Below are 21,393 nucleotides of genomic sequence, written 5' to 3'. Positions count from 1 at the left end.
AGCAAGAATGGACCCACTCAGTTTTTTCCACAAATGCATTGGGACTAAACTAGGATATGCATTGCCAGAAGAATGTTGGGAAGAAATTGCTCATTGCCACATGCTTATGGCTTCCCAAAGCAATGGATATAGAGTTCACCATGGTTTATTAATGTACCAGACAACTGACGTATTGTCCGTCTGAACTGCAGTCACATGCATGGGAAGGGAGTCCCGAAAGGCCTGCAATGCTAGAACTGCCCTCATCTCCAGCACACTGATGTGAAGCTTGGCTTCTGTTGATGTCCACACATCTTGGAAAATCTTGCCTTTGAAATGTGCCCGAGGTAACTGTAGCATGGAGGACAGAAAAAAAGAGACAACCTAGAGAAACCAGAGGGGAAAGTTACCACAAAATATGCAGTCTACGAATCCTCAAACTGATTAGAAATTGCATGGGTTGGTGCAGCACTGACCATTGGACTAAGTCCACTGCAGCATCCTCATGCAAAACCTGGCATGAGGGACCAGAGTTATGGAAGTTGCCACTAACCCAGTAATTGAAGAATGGACTTTGCCTTAGTTTCAATTAAGACAGAACTTCAGATGCCTGTGGACACAGCAAAAATATCCTGGAATCCTGGAGTTTGGAAAATTTAAGTAGTATCCACGTGTCATCCTATGAACTCTATCTAGACAAGTAAATTGATTTCTCCATATTAATTGCGATTCCCAGCAGATGGCATAACTGCAGCAAGGAGTCCTTTGCTCAGACAAATCTCTTGTGGAGAGGTTATGAGCCAGTCATCTAAGTATGGAAACACCAGGAACCCCTGCAGCCTGAGATGTGCTGCCAACACTGCCATGCATTTGGTGAACACCTGGGGGGACTTTGGCGAGACCAAAGGGAAGTGCCCTGAACTGGAAGTGACTGGCTTCCAACCAGTAGGAATCGCTTGACTACTTCACTATCCTGATGTGGTAGCAGGTATCCTGCAGGCCCACTGAGCACATCCAGTTGTCTTTCCTCAGTGGCAAAATGGACTGAAGTGTGACCATCTGAAATTTTATCCATTTTGTGAACAGGTGCAGAAGACTGAGGTCTGAACTGGGCCAGAGGGCCATGTTTTTTTAGAACCCAAAAGAATCTAGAGTAGATTTCAAACCATTGCTGGTCTGGTGGGATCTCCTGGAGGACTCCTTTAGCAGCTTTAAGACTTCTGTGCTGCTACCTTCCTCTGCTTAGATGGACTACCTGTAAGTTGCTTTTGCTTGCTTTGAGGTACAAAAAAAAGGAATAACATAGCCTCTGGTTATGATTTTCTGCACCCCAGAATCTTTTGTGACGGCTAACCAGATTCAGGAGTGGAGACATAAATCCCCTTGAACTGCCTTCACAGTGCAGCAGTCAGGCAACTTTTCTGGAGTGCTGAAAGGACTGATCAGCAAGAGGGCCTCAAAAACCATTTGTTTTGAAGGCCACCTCTGCCAAGAGGGTGACATTCATTGAAATTGCTCTCTCCTCTGCCCTGGGAAGATGTATCACACAAACTCATGAGTAAATCTGAGATTTGTGGAACAATAGTATTTCAACATTCTTTGATCTAGGGGAATGCCCTTTGGGGGAGGGTGGAAAAACAGATACCCAAAGCAGACAGGGTCTTACCCTCTGAAGCAGAGAGAGTGGACACATCATAGGTGGTGTTCAAAAAGGATGTCTTTATGTTCTCTGCAAAACCACAAAACATATCACGGTGTGTCAATGTAGAGTGATGTCAGTGCATGCTACCTTGGAAGTGCCATCAGTCGCATTCAACTGAAGGCATATTGACAAATTTTATACGGACTGCAGTAGCCAGCTTTGAGTACATGGACCTGTAGGCAAGGCACACAAGAGGGACCCAAAACAGTTCCTTAAGTTAATTCTCTCTGGAATCTGGTTAAGTGAGCTAAAGAGTTCAGTGCACATAAGGCCATCACTGAGCACAAATCTACTTTACAAACCTGTCCAAGGCCCCAGACTTCCTGTTAGGGGGAGGTTGAACAATCTAGCACTCTTCCTTTGTAGTGCAGCCACAGCAATGCCATCTACAGCACAATCCTTGCTCCAGTATGGTCAGTCTCTCAGGGAAAACAGAGATCTATGCTCCACTACATCCAGTTCTTTCCACATCCACTGCAACACCAAATCAATGAAATCCTCAAGAGGAAGGGCCACCCAGGAAGTAGATGGGCCAGCTCCAAAAGCTTAAAGTAATACAGATTCCTCCTTGGTGGGTTAGTGGACCAACCCCCCCCCCCCAAGCTGTCTCAATTCAAGTAGGACTTCAAAGGCGACATCTTCCAAAGGGGATCTTGGGGAACTCCCCTTCCTCGAAGTCAGTATCTTCAGTGAGGGACTCCTGAAGGAGTGCAGATGCCTCCACTTGCAAAAGAGCATTTCCCCATCCCTCCATGGTGGTGGCCTCTGGGAAGGCTCAGAAGCAAAAAGGGAACTCGCCTTGCAAGTTTCATTGAGATCTTAGACCCACAGAGAAACCTCTCAAAAGCCTTCACGGCCGAGGTCTAAACTGAACCTAAAGGGGGAACTCTAGGATCAGCGGAACCTGAAAGAGGTGCCTCAAGATCTGATCAAACTTGGAACCAAGGCAGACACCGCAACAGAGCTGATGCCCTTATACAGAGGGAGAGATCCAGAAGTCTCAAGGTTGACTCTGATCTTCATGCACTGATGCCAGCCTCTGCACACCAAGACCCCTTGAAACATGACTGAGTCTCCTGGGAAAGCCAGCTCCAGAAAACAATGAAGAGGGAGATCATATCCTTATTGGTTCCAGGAGAGGAATCTGATCCTGGAATCTCAGATCAACAGCCAGAGCCAAAGGATCAAGGGATCTCTACCTTAACCTGTCCTTTTCCTTAACTGCATTAGACTCGTCCCTAGGTTTTTGCTAATGGAGGACCCAGAAGTAAAGGGGCAAAATCTCCTGCTATAAAGAGAGAAGGCCCCTTCAACACAAGCTTATTGAATTGACAAGGCAGAGCCCTAGCCCCAAAAGAACAGCAGGAGCAATCCTCAAGATTAGCTACCCCCAGGCAGTAGAGGAATTGAGAATGAGGATCCTGGAGAGGGGGTGAAATCTTGTTTCTGCAAACTGCACAGTTTTTAAACCCCAAAAACCTTGTCAGACATTATGGGATACTTCCAATATTGTGCACAAACAAGAAAAAAACAATGCATACACAAAATCTATACCTGCTTTAAAGTAAGTGGGAAAAACTCCTTTATCCAAGTTATGGACATTAATAGCAGTAATTTGCAAAGGTATAATTACTTTCCAAACATTGATACTCTATACCAAAAAGCCTCTGAGTAGTGTTATATTTGGTTCTGAAGAAGGCCAGTGTGAAATGGCCGAAAGCGCTTAACCTTTGTTAACGTTAAATTTTTGAGACACCTGGTGATCTATTTCTTCCACTTTTTTGTTTTATCATGTAGTGTTTCTTTCTGGAGTTGTACTTTCTAAATATGCTTTTTTTTTTTTTTGAGTAGAGTAAAGGCAGATTTTTCTTTACCACCTTCATTCAATAAGGTTAAAAAGTAAGAAGGGAAAAAATGAGAAAAGGTAACAAGTCCTAGAGAAATAAATTACCACTAAAATTACTTTTACCAAAAGGATCAACTGGTGTGTCAAGCCCAGAGATCATATCCGAATCCAAAGAGCAGCAAACGATATCAGGAGAACGGAGGGCAGTAGGGAATTAAGGGTAGAAGGGTGGAGCCTGAGCCCTAAGAATGGAAAAATTAACAGTGTTGGATCAGATACACCAAATAGCTGAAGCATACAGAAAAGGCATAAGATCATACCATCAATGGGTTAGTTTCCAGTCATGCTGACACATTTTGAACTTGCTACTTCAGATGTAATACAGCTCTTGCATAAACATTCATCATTTCAAGGCTCTGTACTTCAAATGCAACATGCACGCAGGATGCAACAATTGCAGAGGTTGTCCCCATGTTTGGCACTAGGTAAGTTTATAGCCTTTCAACCTACTAAGTAGGTAGGCCCCCTAAAGACTCCTTCAGAAAAGCAGTAGTAAATATGATTTAAAGGATTCTAGGTTATAACATTTTTCATGGTCAGGTGAAAATGCTAAATATATGGGCAACCTATAGCTAATCTTTACAGGGTTCAACCTTTCTGCTCCTAACACTAATTATACAGTTCTGCTGAAGTCCCAAATTACAAATTTAATTTAGTAATAGTTTGTTCTCTCGACCCAAGAGTAAATGAGAAGTTAGCTATGTATTCAGGCAAGCAGTTGTCTAAACAGATTCAAAAGCTACGGAGTACTTTTTGAACAGGATACAGAAGCAGTACTTCCTTTCCCCACCTATCAATTATTAGCACATTTAAAATTATGAATATTTGCCCGGCATTGTCTACCTTACCTTCATGGTCTTTGTACACTTTTCTGAAGCAGGTGTTGGGCTCATAGGCTTGATTATAAAGCTTATAGGTCTTCTGGCCTTCAAGGTCATCCTACAGTGATATTTTCAATCATATACATATATTCGGAAGACTAGGTTTTTTCTGAATGCAAATGGAAACACAGCCAATCCCATAACCTTAGAAGGCTTTGTGCAATGAAATCTGTCACTTTTCCAATTACAAAAACTAACTCCCGGGTCTGGTGATAGCACAGACTAAAATCGTATCGGCCACTACCTTGTAGACTAGGTTGTCACTTCTTTGTAATGTAAGACAATATGATTAACAGTTCTTGAATCCTTTCTGAATAGTTCAAGCATACCTCCCTTCCTTAGGGTTCTTCTAGTAAGGAATCATTGCACCATTTTAGTTGGCTTGTTCAAAGGCTACAAAATGCTGTACTACGTTTAGTAATGACTGGGTATAAAGAGGTTGTCTTACCATAACATTCCATCTGTATTGTTGATCCTCATTCAGTCATTACGCCTGGGTTATCTGTTCCGACCTCGGAACCAAGCTGGCCATCTTCCAAGCTCGTGACAGCCACAAACTCTCGAGCTAATCTTACCCACAATCCCCCTCTCCATGTTACCCCAGATTGAGTTTGCAAGTCAAAGGAAGTACAAGCTACCTCTGGTCAAAGAACCTAATGAAACCGGATGATGAGATCTGCTATAAACCTCAGGAGGGGGAAGGAGGGAGGGTCATAATGACTGAACGAGGATCAACAATACAAATGGAACATTATGGTAAGACAACTTCATTATCTGATGTTAACCCTCGTTCATTCCTTACGCCTGGGACAAAGTCCCCAGCTACCTTTATCCCTGGGAGGCTCTCATGAAGGACATTCCTGAGCACCATTGAACCAAATGACGCTCTTCCTCTGCAGGCCAAATCCAACTTGTAATGGCTGATGAAGGTATGGGGTCTAGCCCAAGTTGCAGCTGCACAAATGTCAGGTAAAGAAGCTCTAGCATGAAAGGCTTGCGACCAACCTAGTGGAATGAGCCCTAATGGCTGTAGTCAGAGGGATATCGTGAGTTTTGTAAATAAATGTTACACAATCTTTTAACCATTTAGCCAATGTGACCTTAGAAACAGCACATCCAAGTCTAGGATCAGAATAGGCCATGAACAGCTGATCTGATTTGCGAGAAGCCTTAGTTCTGTCCAGATAGAAAAAGTTGCCTGTGAATGTCAAGGGTATGTAGGCAATACTCTCCTCTGTTGGAATGATTGGGAAAGAAAACTGGCAATTCAATGGATTGGTTAATGAACAATTCAGAGATCACTTTTGGCAGGAAGGATTAGTTCTTAATGACACTATGAAAGATTAAGTAAGGCTGTCTGATGCACAGAGCTTGAAGTTCAGATACGCGTCTGGAAGAAGTAATGGCGACCAAGAACAAAGTTTGCAAAAAAAGAAACTTGAGGTCGCATGAAAAAGCTGGTTCAAAAGGAACCGTAGTCAACGCTGCAAGACTAAAGACAGATCCATGGCTGGCTAGGTTCTGTAAAAGGGGGTTTCAAATGATTTACGCCTTTTAGAAAAGTCTTGCATAATTTGTGTGACATAAGTGAAGAGTCATGGATACCATTGTGAAAATTAGATATCTTGGTCAAATGAACTCTAATGGTAGAAGCAGATAGGCCAGATTGGGATAAACTGGACAGGTAACTCCAGTACTACAGGCACTAATGCTGAAAAAGGGTCTCTCTCTTTCCTTCAGCCAAATGGTTAACATTTTCCACTTGCTGAGATAAGTAGTTCTGGTGGAAGACTTATGAGACGCAATAAAAATGTCATGTACTGGGGAAGAAAGATCAGTCTGGCAATCACGAAGTGGAGGAGCCAAGCTGTGAGCTTCAGGCTGTTCAGGCTGGGTTGAATCACATTCTGTGGATGGGAGATCAAATCCAGAGTTGGATCAAGAATCCATGGTCGATCTAGCAGGTGAGGCTATAAGAAGGGGAACCAAATTTGCAGAGGCCAATATGGCGCAATGAGGATACTTTTTCTTCAACCGGCAGGCTTTCTTCAGAAACTGGGGAATGAGAGGAAGAGGGGGAAAGGCACAGAGCAGACCCAAGGGCCAATGGTGGACTAGTGTGTCCCTGGGGGACTGTCCCCAAGGGGGAATCGGGGTGAAGTAATTGCTGCACTTGTAGTTGGTTGGGGATGCAAAAAAAGTCACAGCAAGGGAAACCCCAGCGGTTGAAAATCTCCACCACTATAAGAGGATTCAGAGACCACTCGTGTGGTTGCAGAATGCACCTGCTCAGTCTATCACGTTGGAACTCCTGGGAAATGTGCGTTACTAAAAGAAAGGGGATGGTAGCTATCGCCAATTGCCATATCCTCGTGGCCTCCCGACAAGGTGGGTAGGATTTGGTTCTGCCTTGTTTGTTGATGTACTAGACTACAGCCATGTTGTCCAATTGTATTGCAATAGTCCCTGACTGAAGGAGGGGATGAAATGCTTGCAACGCTAGAAGCACTGCCCTCAGTTCTAGGACATTTATATGCAGATGAGCCAATAGGTCCGACCACGTACCTTGGACAGTCTTCCCCTGAAAAAGCCCCCCCCCCCACTCCATCAGGGAGGCATCCATGGTCACTGTGGTATTGGGCTGTTGGGGTGTGAAGGGGCGAGACCATTGTGACGGGTTCTGTGACATCCACTAAATTAAGTCTTGTTTGCATTTCTGAGTCACCCGAATCTGGGATGAGAGAGGAAACTGAAAAGGGTACCAACTGGGTGAGTAGTAACCATTGTAAAAGCCTCATGTGGAACTTCGAGAGGGGGTCAATGGTGATGGAAGCTGCCATGGAACCCAACAGCTGGAGAACAGAATGTGCTGTCTTTCCCTTGAGAGGCTGAGGGTGAGTACAAGTTGTTTTATCCTTAAGATTCTGTGCTCTGGGATCGATGCCATGCAGTTCTTTGTATCCAACTGGACCCCAATGAATTCTATGGATTGGGATGGGGATAGGTTGGATTTTTGCCAGTTTATAGTTATACCTTAACTTTCTGCGGTGTGAAGAGTGTATGCCAAGGCTTTTTCCAATAGATGTCTGGTGGGAGCAGTGATGAGCCAGTCGTATGAAAACACCCAGAATCCTTGCAGTTGCTGGTGAGCTGTGACAACTGCCATGCACTTGGCAAAAACTTTGGGGGCTGTAGAGAGTCCAAAGGGCAGTACTGTGAACTGGTAATGACTTGTTCCCACATGGAAGTGAAGGAATCTTCTCTATGGTCTGTCCACCTTTATGTGGTAGTACACATCTTGAAGATCAATAGAGCACATCCAATCATCTGCCTCCAATAATGGGAGGATAGACTGTATTGTGACCATCCAGAATTTCTGTACTTATACGAATTTGTTTATTACACAGATCCAAAATTGGTCCCCAGTCTTTTGGCACTAAAAATAATCTTGAGTAGAATCTGGATCCTATCTGGTCTGGTGGGATTATATTGGATGACTTTCTTAGCTTTGAAATCTCTAATGCTGCTTCTACCCTTTGACTGGGTGGAACGTCTGGTAAGCTCCATAGTGGGGCGAGACAAAGATTGAAGGGAGTATGATGACCTCTGGTTATTATCTCTCGTACCCAAGAATCGGGTGGTAATGGTTAGCCAGGCAAAAGGGTACAAGGAGAAATGACCCCCAACTGCTTCCAGAGGAAAGCAGTTGGGCCGCTCTTCAGGAGCGCTGATAGGACTGGCCAGAGAAAGAATTTCTGGAACCCTTGTTATGCAGACTTCCTCTGCCCAGAAAGGGGAGTCTTCCATACAAGTTTCCCCCTCTGCCTCTAGGGGAAAACTCAGCTTGTGTCACGGAAAGAACCAGGAGACTTTTTGTGCCACATCTTCCCACTATTTGGTTTCTAGAAAGCCCGTTGAGGGGAAGAATAGCAGACACCCACGGCAGAAAGGGTTTTACCGTCCTGTTCATACCTAGCCAGTGTGTCTTTAACCTTGGGTCCATATGAAGAGGAGGCTTCAATGGGAGCATTCAGAAAGGAAACCTTGAAAGTTTCTGAAAAATCACACAAGCGCATCCAGGCATGCCGTGTCATGACTATGCCTGCACCCTGCTGCTACTCCTGATGCGTAAGAAATCAAGACGCATGGAGGAGTTAGAAATTGATTCAAGGGTGGCTGTGAGGCCACTTTGTCCCGGACCTCAGACACAGCTCCGGCCAAGGTTTCAGAGAGCTCAGAAATTAAGTCTTTGAAGCCTGGTAAAATGTGCCATATAATTCAGGGATCTGACAGCAAAGGTCACTGATGCAAAGGTACGCTTCCCTAACTTGTCCAGTGCCTGGTACTCTTTGTTGGGTGGGTGGACAGTCTGGCTTTCTTCCACCAGATCCTTCTTTGTTGCGGCCGCCACCACCAAGGCTTCTACAGGAAGACCTTTGGACCAGTGAGGCTCACTATCTGGAGGGAACAGGATTCTATCTGACCTGCAGGGAATGGCATCAATGGTATCAGGAGTCTTCCATATATGCTGCACGATGAGCTGGACAAGGTTATCGGCAGATGGAGTAACCCAAGAGGTAGGGGGCAGAGCAACAAAAGGCCTGCAGGAACAGACTCTTCAGAGGTCGGGTTAGAGGGCTGCCAATCACCTACCTGCTTAAGTACTTCGAGGATATCTCCAGAGGATTCCTCAGAGGGTGACCAAGGGCACCCTTCCCCATCAAAGTCCAGGTCTTCCATGAGGGACTCTTCTGGGGAGTCCATGTGCTTCCTCTTACACAAACTCTTGCGATCAACTTCCTCAGGGGGATAATCTGGAGAAGATGGCACAAAAGGGGCCTCCAGTGGGAGTTTGTCCTGAGGCCCTTGTACCCAGTGTCCCCCAGAGGTGCCTTGTGGAAACTGTGGTCCAGAGGAGGACAGGGGCACTGATAGCACAGGATCACCAACAGACACCAGAGCTTACTCCATGAGTTGGAAGGCTGGTCCACCCGAGGAAGTCACACCCCGCTCAAGCAAATGAACCAGACTCAGAGTCCCTGGAAGGCTGTGAAAAACAGGGGTATGTATGTCACAGCTAGCATCCAGAGCAGTGACTGGTGTAACACGTCTCCTGCCACAAAGGCAACTGCCACTCCTTAGTGAGGTCCATGAAAGGAGCCGAAGTGAGGGAAGTCTGTGCTACAGCAGGGGGCTTCAAAGGCAATGGAGGAGAATAAGTAGGAGTCCTTGGAGAAGGGTGATCACCTCCAAAGGAAGAGTAGTTCCTAGAGGGTTGGATACCTCTGACCAAAAGCAATTGATCCACAAGGTGCACCACATCATATTCCAAGAGGCTTCTAGTGGATCTCAGACATAGCTGAAGGGGAGTCGGGTCTATCCAAGGATGCAGGAAACTCATTGCCCACAAAGGGGTCTTTGGACAGTGCTAAAATAGGCGACTGCACCAAAAACAATGGAGCCGTTAAGGTTTGTACTACTGGTGTCTGCAGAGATAATCCTCGGTGCCGAAGATGAGGTTTGCACCGACGAGGTCGGTGCCGAAAGAGTGTGCGGAAAAAAGGGGGTCAGTACAGAAAGAATAGTTGGTGCCATGAAAATAGTACGAGTCAAAGCAGGAGCGGTCGAACAGTCATCGATGCCGGACAGGTCTGCATAGAGGAAAAGGTCGGTGCCGTTAAGGTAGTCTGAACCGAGGGGCCCCTCAGTTCTGATGAGGTATAGGGCACAAAACTCTTTGCCGAAGTAACTGTAGGTGCCGGAGGCTTCAGTGCCGATGATCTAGGCACCGAAAGCCTCTGGGCTGAGGAAGTCAAATCCGAACTAGAAAGTTTGGCCTTCTTAGGTCTCGGTTCCTGGTCGTCCCCAGCAGGAGACGGGAGAGACTTGGCCTTCTTGTGTTAATCTCTTTTCTTATGGGAACTAGGAGGGGTTGAAGCCTCTAACCCAGAAATAGCCACTGAAAAGGAAGATTTAAGTAGTCCCTATAAAATCAGTTTATTATTCTTTTACACCAAAGTCCTGTTTGAAAAACTGGCACAAATCCCACAAGGCGTGTCAGTCAAGTGAGGCACACCCAAACAGTAAACACAACGCATGTGCATCCGAAATAGGCAATTTATGCCCACAATCCATACATCTTTTAAATCCCAGACCACCTTTTTTCTCTGCCATGATAGGAGGAAGAAAAGGAAGGAAGAATGTACCAACAATGGTATGAGAAATACTCGAAGGTAAAGCAGGAAAGATTTTACCAACAATGGTAAAGGAGTTACCTCATGGTAAGAAGAAAGAAGGGCTAGGAAAAAAAAAAGGTTGCTAGATGCGATAGGGTAAGAGAGCTAAAAATCAGAACAGAGAATAACTGCAATATGATAAAATATTATCAAAGAAGTTTACTTAGCTCAAGAGAAGTGGCTTGACACGACTGAATGGCGACGTGGCAAATGAAATCTGGGGTAACAGGGAGAGGGGAATTGTGGGTAAGAGTTTAGCTCGAGAGCTTGTGGCTATCGCAAGCTTGGAAGATGCCCGGCTTGGTTCTGAGGTCGGACCCAATAACCCAGGCTTAAGAATGAACGAGGATTAACAATATCATATGTCCAAGTTACTACAGGATAGGCTATCAAACGTGCTTTCTGCTTTTGGAAGATAAATAAATAGTTAATTTATGTCCCTCTAGCACTGTCGCCCAACGATTTTTTTCTCCCCGGACCATCAACAAATCAAACTGTCTGGTAGTCTAGAAAAGCAATATGTACAAACTAGAGTATTCGGTTTCAAAACAAGAAACAGACCATCAGAGTGCATTAAATTGACTGATCAGCAAAAAGAAGGCATCACAATGGGGGGGGGGTGGTTCCTCATCTAACATGATGTCACAAAATGGGTGGGAAGTGGGCGAGGAAATGGGAGGCGAGGGGTGAAGCCTTGGTCTGGTTTTTGCCACAACAAATGTGGCAACCTTATGTCCCTCCCCTCCTCCAAGTCTAAGGATGTGATGTTGACATTAAGGGTGAAATTCTTATTCCTGTATCAGGTCTATTTTTGGAGACCATCTTTGAAATCTTTGACATAATATTAAAGTAATTATGCCACCCAGTTTGAAATCAGTTTGATTACTTCTAGACCATTTCTCCCTTTTATATCCAAGTATAGGTGAAAAAGTAATCTCAGTACACATTCTTCTTTTTGGACTTATCAGTTGTTTTGAAGTGCCACTCGTACTATTTTCATCTCAGTACACAACCTTGTGCAGCACCATTGGTAACAGCTGCAGGTAACGGGTAACTCCCACATCGACTTGTGTGTCCTTTTGCTTAACTGTATTATATATGTATTGCTATTTAATACTTCAATTTGTAAATTCCCTTACAGAAAACACCGCCAAATCTTTGCTGGAGGAGAATAAAACTAACTATGGCCCAGGTGACATGGCTTCAGTTAGTGGCATGTGTGTGATAGGCACGGCAGTGGAGGACTGGCAGGCCAATCCTGACAGAAGGTTGGGATAGTCTGCCATGTACTGTTACAGTCCACTGAATGAGGGGGATGATGAGAACAAGTGGCCTAGGGACAGACAGATGCAACAAGCCAAAACATGGTGGTAACCTAAAATGCAGCAGGTGTGCAGAAGCATCCACTCAAATGGAGGGCACGGTAGGTCTCCATAGTGACAGCTTGCACATCCCCTGCTCATGAGTAGGGTTAAGTCATTACCAAACATACTCATTGCCAGAATGCCAGTGAGGTTACAAAGTACGTTCATGGCCACCAGAATGACCCCACTCTAATCGGATAGCTCTTACTCCAACAAGTAACTGGAATAACTGGTGTAAAGGAACAAATGGACTAGGTCTGATTTTGGGGGGGGATATAGGCCTGATAGTTATCAGTCACAGAAGTAAAAAGCACACATTAAAAAATCATAGCAAGGCCAAGATAAGTAGCATGCACAGTCAAGCCCTTCAAGCGTTGCTGCTGTTAACTTTTCAGAGAATGACAACTTAATACTTTTCACTGCCTAGTAGGAAGAGGCACATTTTGTACATCAGGACAGGATTCATTGTGACTCTAGATTTTACACACAACACTGACCAAGCCAATGGGTTTACAACTTTGTGGATCTGATGGGAGTCCACTCCCTCATCCCCACCTTGTGTACCAGCTCTTATGTTCACAGGCAAGTATTAGTCAGGTTGCCATTGTGGGCCATCTTAAACCTACCTAATTTCCCTTTTGGAGCTTGATTTAACCTGCCCAATTTGGTGTTATACTGGCTTTACCCATCCCATGATTGATTATACATTACCTCTAATAAAAATAACTGGGATCATACCACAGAAAATCTAAGGGACCCATGTGTGGGATAAAACATTTAGGAGTTTCCTCTCTCCATTAGTGGTACAGGAAGCAGCCTTGGGGTAAATTTTCTATTACACCTCCACAGATCTATATTTCACTTGAATATAGACCGGGATGACCTTTGTTTTACATGGATGGGGAATCTGTTCCAAAGCAGAGTTATCCTTTGAGAAATACCTGTTCCTCAAAACCGTTCTAGACATTGCAGAACAGGTTTAGATCACTGGATTGAGCATTTCTGATGCCATTGGACTTACTGATGTGTAGTAGATCCAATCAGTATTGGGTTGGAGGATGCCTTGTATGCCAAACACAGGTCACCTCTTAGCATGTCTGTAGGATACAGAGTATAGTGACAGGGTTTTGAGGCAGTCCATGAAGGACCTATTGTTTAGGCTCAAAACAAACAGTGACCAAACAAGGGTAAAACTAAGAATAAAACAAATAATCCCAACAACCAGCTGAACACACTTTCTTTATAAAGTGGCATGTGTGCCACCAGCTTTATTCTTCACACACAATGTGATAGGGGAGGTGATAAAATTTGGTGGAAAATAAAGAACTTGGGTGGCAGCTTAGACTTAATGCTACATATCCACCAGGTTTAAATGAGGGTATCTCATTTATTTCAGCATTGAAACAGAGGGCCAAATGTTTAGTGATTTTTCATATAAATTCTTTACACAACTTTTTAATGGGGTTGGTATATCATTATATGACATGCATCATGAATTTTATGTTAATATGTATAGAATAAGATTTGATTTTAAAATGGGTTATCAAATGTATTTATGTAATAAGTTTTTTTAAAAATTCTAGGTACTATTTTAGTACATGTTTTGCATTTACATATTTAATGATATTTAAATTTTTACCTTTAGGATTGGTTAATACATGGATTGATGACACTATAAATGGTTAAATTTGTGTTGGGCTTCAGAGTCACTGGATAACTATTAGCGAAAGCGCTTAGTCGTTGGAACATTGTGTGAAGAATAAAGCCGGAGTGTTGTCAGCTGGTTGTTGGGATTATTAGTTTTATTCATATTGTTTAGGCAGTGTATCCATTTAGAAAGATCTCAGAGTGTTCCAAATGTTGCATGTGTCTGGTCAGATGCATGCCAAAGGGGGCATTATACTCAATGATTAGCTTAATGAAGGCAGAGTAAAGGGGGATAATGACATCTCTAGATCTAGCTGAAATTCTTTTGTTTATAAGCTGCACAATATAGAAGGGCTTTCTTATGGCAATAGACACATGCTGGTTGAAAGTTAGGTCACTCAACACAAGTTGGGATCAACCTTCTGGGGCACATTGTTCCTCAGATATAAAAAAGACTTCCCAAAGGATATGATAAAATCTTTCAATATTTAGTTTGTCCATGATTCTGCAATTTGTTTTAAGATCAGCCTTCCTGCAGGATTGTCAAGTCATTTGGAGATTCAATAAATGTTTCTAGCTTGTGGTCATCTGCAAACTTCACCAGCCACAGCCCTTTGGCATTGACTTTTACTTCAGAGAAGTAAATGCCATACAAGAGAGGTCTTTGCACCAAACCCTGGGGGACAATGGTGACTGCTCTTTGTGGCGGTAGCTTCCTCCTATTTTGATGTAGAGCATCCTGTGAGACAGCAAGCCAGTGGGTGGCATAGGGGTTACTCTCCGTTTTAGTTGTGTCAAGGCCTTTGCCAGGTAGAGGTATGAGATATGCGCAGTCACCTTCATCCATTGCTTTGGTGACCTTTTCAAAGACGTCTACCACATTAACCAAGCACTGCCTGCCACTGACTAATCCAAACTGTGATAGGTCCAGTGTTTGGAGGCTCCCTGTGCTCTTACTGATTAGTTCCATGAAAAATCTGTGGCTTTGTATAACAGGCTGATCAGATTTTTGGGGCTGTAATTCCCTGGATCTGTGGATGGTCCATTTATGCAGGGGAATGACTGAAACTGTTCTCCATTCACGTGGTACAAAACCTGGATGGAGGCAGGGGATTGAACTGTGCTTCATGCTATTCAAAATGCATCCAGGGATATTGTCAGGACATATCAATGTAGTAGTTTTAGCTTTTGATAGCATTTTCAGGACTTTGTCTTGTACCATAACGGGAGGGGAGTCATTTTCAGTTATATCTTGTGGGACAGACTGAGGAGAGAGTAGGGTAAAGTCTGAACTGAATTTACTGGCCAGTAGGCTACCCACATCCTCAACCTCAGTGTAGGTAACATCATTCACACAGCTCAGCCTCATTGCTGTGTTGCTCTTCTGAGATTATAAAGTAATCTAAAAAAGACCTTGTAATTTTGTTAATTTCAGTGACAAGGGCTATATCAGAGAATTGCTCTTACCTTTGGTCAAAATTCTTCCTTTTATTGTAAAGCTTGTTGATACTTTTGTTCCATCAAGGGGTTTCGGAGGTTCCATCTATGCAGCAGTTTACATGTTGGTATAATGTGGTGGTGTACATTTCCATGTATTCAGTAGAGGTAGCTGGGTTTGGTGGGGATTTGAAGCTTGCCAACGTATAACGTAAGAGCAAGTAGTTTGTCAGAGAAACTTCTAAAGTTACCTTGGGTGGAAGGGATCTGTGTTTTCAGTGTTACTTAGAAGGTGATGGCTTTATGGTCAGACTTGAGTAAAAGATGCGAGAGTGCAAGAGGTCCCCATATTGGCAAGGACAAGATCCAAGATTTTGCCCCCCACTAGTGCATCCTCCATCTACTTGTTCCAAGGAATTTGCATTGACAGTCCAAGAGACTCTGTGCTTGTACACTAGTGGTATTGATGCAGATTTCCAGGTCTGCCATTAGACAGTAGATCATCCAGGGAAATGTCAGTGGGTTTAATACAATGTTATTACAGTTCCCGCAGCAAGGCAAGGGTCATAGAGGGAGTTCTATAACTAGTTACTATATGGTATGGGACCTTTCTGATGGTTATTTGTATAGGAGAAATTCTAGTGCATCATGATGCTTTACCAGCCTTGAGGAGTCTCTTCTCAATAAAGATGGAGACACCTCCACCCTTTTTTTTCCTCCTGCGCAGTAGCTGGTCAAAGCTTGTGGAATGCATTATAGCCCCACATAGCTACAGTGCTCTCCTTTTTAAATCATGTCTCAGTCACCACACATCTACAGCCTCCAGGGTAAGGAGGGGTCATAAGGAGTGGTGTTTCCTGTTTAGGCTCCGAGCACTGATCAGTAACAACAAAACAAAGGTAAAGTTATTTTGGAAGGTTTATCAGATTGGCATTTGCCTTAAGGAATATTGGGGTGGACAATGTCCTTGCCAGTTATCGAAACCCTAGAGGTTACAGATGCAAGTCATCAGTGGTGAAGCAGCATGGTCCATCAATCACATTCTCCCAGGATGACAAATATTGCACCCCTTTTCAATGACAGCAAAATCTTAACCAATTACTCAATTTGCTTGGTCATATTATGGAATTATCCTTGGGGAAGGTAAAATGATGCTCAGTGTTAGGCTCATACTTGCATGGGACATAGTTTGACGGATCCATTATGCCTTAATATAGTTCAGGGAGGTAATATCAAGCAACTAACTACTCTCCTTGCTCAGCTTTGTAAGAGGTACATATATGCATGCCTAACAATCGAGTCATCTAGAGCTAGAATGTTTGGTTTAGTAGATTCCTGCCTTACAGACTCTGCAACTCTGACTTTGAACTCTATGGGGTAGTGGGCTTAACTTGCCTGTGTGCTTTGCATCCACATTGCATTTTGGCGGTCTTTGAGGTTTAGGCAAGTAAATCCATCATACACTGAAGTTCTAAAGATTATGGGCACTGATAGCCTTGGTAAGGTGTAGTGGGTGGAGTACTGCTGACAATTTTGGTGTCAGTTTACTGTGTGGGTGAGATTTTTGCCTTCAAGTACATTATATATGTACATCTCTCACTCACTGAATTATGCTGTTTGAGTAGATGACAGTGTAAGAATGGTCTTGTACTGACTGTGAAGGCTGCCAGCCTAGCTAGATAGAATTTTGTAGATAATTTTGTCATTTGTAAATATTAATATAAGCCACAGGCTTCTTCTCTTAAATGTAAGAAAATTATGTTAAATGTCAAAAATGTAACAGTGCACTCTGCTGGAAGAAAGCTGATCAGTTATACAATGCTTGACTTTTTGATCTCAAACTCAGCCGTGATGTCTGGATCAGCAGATTCTATTGTTTTGAGACCAGAGAGAATTGCTAGATTTTACATATATAATGTCCAATTGCTATGGTTTCCTGACCAGGTGCAAGATCAAAGATATGTTAAACTCTGTTTCTGTTAACCTGGAAACCAAAGAATGATGTAATCTAAAATGAGTTGGCAGTGATGTATTATCAATTTAAAAAACTCTCAGAGAAAGAGAGAGAGCATTATGGATTTCGTCTAAAGCAGACAACTCACCAGTACTCTGCTTTTGCTCTATATGCAAGTTTATTTAAAACTAATTATTTTCCATCTTTCCTAAGAGCAATCACAGTTTAGTCTAGCTGTTTTTCTATATTTCTATCAGAACTATTCTACAGTTTTAAGCATTTTCTTGTGATGTCTGAACTCTTGACTAGCACTGTCTAGTAAGAAATATTGTCGTGTTTTATTACTTATTAAATATTTTTAAACACTTCAACTGTGGCTGTTGTGATAATTTAAGCTCTAGAGTACATTGCATGCATATAGTAATACTGTACAATGCCACTCCACTAGTCTTACTGCTCATTTGCACTTACTATTTGGATATCAGTAATATTACACAGTGAAATTGGTCACCCTTTGGGAAGGGCCTTAGAGTAGCTGATAAGTAAGGGTCCTGGTGGCAGTGATTTGTACCTTATAGTCTGGAGAGAAGGGGCACAGCTAGTGAACCTGTGCCAGCCTTCCCCAATAGTGTCTGTTTGTATACAACTCTTATCTCAAAGCGTGTGTGTGTTTGTCAGATACTTGGGCAGGGACATGAAGCACTGGTTGGACAGTGTGTGCTAGGAGGACTTGGCTTGGGACCCTGGCTAAGGACCCAATTCTATAGCTGTGCCAGTGGGGAGCCTTATTGGGGCTCTGGAGAGAAAGGGAGAAACCAGCCCCAGACTGACTGATCTATGTGTGCTCTTAAGGGAAATTGTACTTTACTGTGTATGTATTGGATATCCTTACCAACGTGGACGCCCCTCACTGGTGTTAGTGGTGAGGAGTGAGACTCCTTGATTACTGGGTCCATGCATGGGTATCGCATTTTAATTGGTTGGCAGTGGTGGGATATCCACACCACATATTAATTGGTAAACTGGCTTGTAGTGGTAGTGTGGATACTGAATTCCTGTAGCTTGTGTACAGTGATCTCTGAAGGTGTTTTTGTACTCTAAGTCAGCAATGCAGTGAATATTCAGAGTTCAGATCACAATTGTTTTATTTCTTTTGTTACCTTAGTCAGGGAGAGCAGGCAAGCATGTCAGCAGAGGAGTATGGCAAGCTGAAGGAGCCAATTGGCTGAGATGTGCCAGGCTAAAGGACTGGTGCATGGAACCTGACTAAGACTGACATGATTGCAGCTTTGGTCACAACAGCATCAGAAAACAGCAATCAGTCTGGCCATGGAGATGTACAACACTCAGAGAATGGACAGCTCAACCTTTCTGCAGAGGGCTTACAAATCCATCCGGAGCTAGAGAGACACGAGTTGGAGGCCAGGTATTTGGAAACAGAAGCAGCACAGAGACCGACATCTACAGGCTGAGGAGAATGAGAAACTGCTATGCCTAGAAGCTGGGGAGAAAGGCAGAAGCAGCACAAAAAGGAGATGCTGACTCTTCGCCAGACATATGGAGGTAATGGGGAAGGAAATAACCGCACCCCTGAAGCGCAAAAGGTCAGTAAATGTCTTCCGCAGTTTACAGAGAATTTTTGTAGTTTTATTCATATGTTTGAAAGGGTATGTAAACCATATGATGTTGGCCAAAGGCTCTGGGTATGTTTCCTGACCCCCTTACTCCACGGTAAACCTATAGCTGTGTTGTCTAAACTTTCTGATCATGACTTTATACTGCTATTAATAATGGTCTTCAAATTTTTTAAGCTAACACCTAAAGCTTATAGGAAAACGTTTAGTGAGCACAGACGCAAGGCATATGAATGTGTGTGAATATGTTGCTGAACTGAGCACTTATTTTCATAGGTGGGTGAGTGGATGTCAAGTCACCACTTTTGAAGGGCTGGCAGACCTTTTGGTGAGGGAACAAGCCCTTATCACTTTGCCTGAGGACATGAGTATCCGGTTAGCTGATTGACAATGTGCTACTTCAGATGAGTTGCCGAAGAAAGGAGACCTATACCTAGCAAGCAGGGCATCCCTGCTCAGGAAAGGGACCCCCAGTACTGCTCATGGGTCTAAAGGAACCCATGGTGGACAGCTCAGACTGCCCCAACAGAATCTGCCAGTAGTAGGGGAAGCCACTAGTCCAGGAACAAGTCTAGGACCTATGGTTAAATGTTTTGAATGCAACCAGTCGGGCCATGTGGCATATAGATGTCCACGGAAGCAAGGTGGGGAACAAAAGGTGAGGGAGCCAGTAAGTGGGAAAGACAAAATGCCAATAGTAGGTTGTCTTGAGACAGGAAGGGTGCCAAACTACCACAAGAGGTTAGATCCTATTGTAGTGAATGGCAAAGAGGCCATTGCCAAGAGACAGATAGCCTCGGACAACCATTGTAAAGCCTACAATGGTTATAGAGGAGCACTACTTGCCTGGGCAGTCTACTCCAGTCAGAGCTTTAGGAGGGACCACATTCCAAATACCTTTGGCTAAGGTTCACCTTGACTGGGAAGGTAGAAAAGGAAACCACAAGTAGGTGTGCTTGAGGATATCCCTGCAGATGTCCTGATAGGAAATGATTTTGATAAGGCAGTACCATATGTTTGTGCAGTTACACGCAGTCAGGCTTGGAGACTAGCATGTGGGTCTGATAGCCTGGGGGAAACCCAGGCAGTCTGCATACTTGCAGCCAGGACTGGTGAGTTGGTTACTACAGGGAGAGCGCTACCATGTAGCAGTCAGACTGAAAATGAGCCACAGCTGCTTGTGGATACTGATGTTCCCTTGGAAAGAGTGACTGCAAAGGTAGAGTAGTAGTACCCAGGCTGACAAGTGAGGCACCGCTGTCAGAGAATGACAGACTTCCTGTGGAAGGGGAGCTGGGAAGGATTACAAAGAGAGTTGAGACAGGCTCAACTCTCAGACCCCTCATTGCAAGGCCTGAGTAGGTAGCTAGTGAGGCACCCGATTCTCAAGGGAAGGGGGAATCTGTACACTGGGACAAGGTTACTGTATAGAGAGTGGACTCCTGACGGAGGGATAGAAGGTGAGAGGGCACAGCAGTTGGTAGCACCTAGGTGCTACCATCTGACACTTCTAGCCATATCCCATGATATTCCCTTTGCAGGTCATAAAACATACAAAGAGACATAATGCAGTTCTATTGGCCTGGAATTTCCAGAGATCTAACAGGGTAATGCAGGACCTGTGAGCAGTGCCAAAAGGTAGGCAAGAAAGGAGACAAGGTGAGAGCTCAGTTGATGCCTCTGCCTGTGATTGAGGAGCCATTTCAGATGGCAGCTATGGATATTGTGGGGCCTCTGAGTACCCCAAGTTCCAAAGAGAAAAAGTATATCCTAGTGGTGGTAGTAGATTATACTACAAGTTACCCTGAGGCCGTGGCTTTGTTCTCCACTGAGGCAGAAAAGGTTGCAAATGCTTTGTTAGAGATTTTCAGCAAGGTAGGTTTTCCAAAACAAAGACTGACTGACAGAGGTGCCAATTTCATGTCAGACCTGCTGGCTTGTCTGTGGAAGTACTGTGGGGTGAAGCACCTGATGACCACCCTCTACCATCCCCAGACTAATGGTCTTTTTAAGAGGTTAAACTCTACAAACAAGTCCATGCTACAGGCATTTGCAGACCAGTTTAAGAGGAAGCGGGACAAATATCTGCCCCATCTGTTTGCTTAGAGAGGTTCCCCAGGAATCCACAGGTTTTTCACCGTTTGAGCCGCTGTATGGGCATAGGGTGAGGGGACCTCTAGATTCAATTTGTGATGAATGGGAAGGTCAATGTGATTCCACAAAGTCTGTTGTGGCATAGGTCCTAAACCTCAGGACAAGGCTCAGGGAACACATGGGCTTGGCCCATGAGAACCTGGCAGAAGCCCAACAACTGAAAAAGGTATAGTATGACAGGAATGCTTGAGCTAGAGAGTATGCTGCAGAGCAGCAGGCAATGGTTCTCATTCTGGTCAGACAACAAGCTGCAAGCAGATTGGGAGGGGCCCTACAATCTGGTAAAAAATGTTAACTACATGGTGGAACTGCTAGGCAGGGGCACAAACTATCATGTTAATATGATGAAACCTTACCATGATAGGGAGGCCCCTGTGCTGAGTATTTGTAGTGGATTGCAGGAGTCGACTGAGGGAGATCTGGTGACTGATATCCTCAGTGAGGCTCGGACAGACATCTCAGTGGAAGGGGTACCAATGTTCTAGCAGCTATCTCCTAC

The 21,393-nt window shown here is 44.1% G+C and overlaps 1 protein-coding gene and 1 long non-coding RNA gene across 2 annotated transcripts in view; one reads left to right on the top strand and one right to left on the bottom strand.

Moving 5' to 3' along the window:
* Nucleotides 1–1,389, top strand: part of LOC122800906 — a 51,578-nt gene extending 50,189 nt beyond the window's left edge. The window contains exon 5 of the long non-coding RNA XR_006364657.1: nucleotides 1,380–1,389. This is a non-coding gene — a long non-coding RNA (uncharacterized LOC122800906). The remainder of the gene's footprint in view (nucleotides 1–1,379) is intronic.
* The window catches only part of LOC122800905 (putative serine protease K12H4.7), a gene marked incomplete in the record, with an annotated part of 685,243 nt that overhangs the window by 249,022 nt on the left and 414,828 nt on the right, over nucleotides 1–21,393 (bottom strand).

Source organism: Protopterus annectens, chromosome 4.part1 (assembly GCF_019279795.1).
Source record: "Protopterus annectens isolate FY-2018-M chromosome 4.part1, PAN1.0, whole genome shotgun sequence".
NCBI classification, from domain to species: Eukaryota; Metazoa; Chordata; order Ceratodontiformes; family Protopteridae; genus Protopterus; species Protopterus annectens.
Note: the sequence above shows the minus strand (reverse complement) of the source record. Positions and strands in the feature narration are given on the sequence as shown.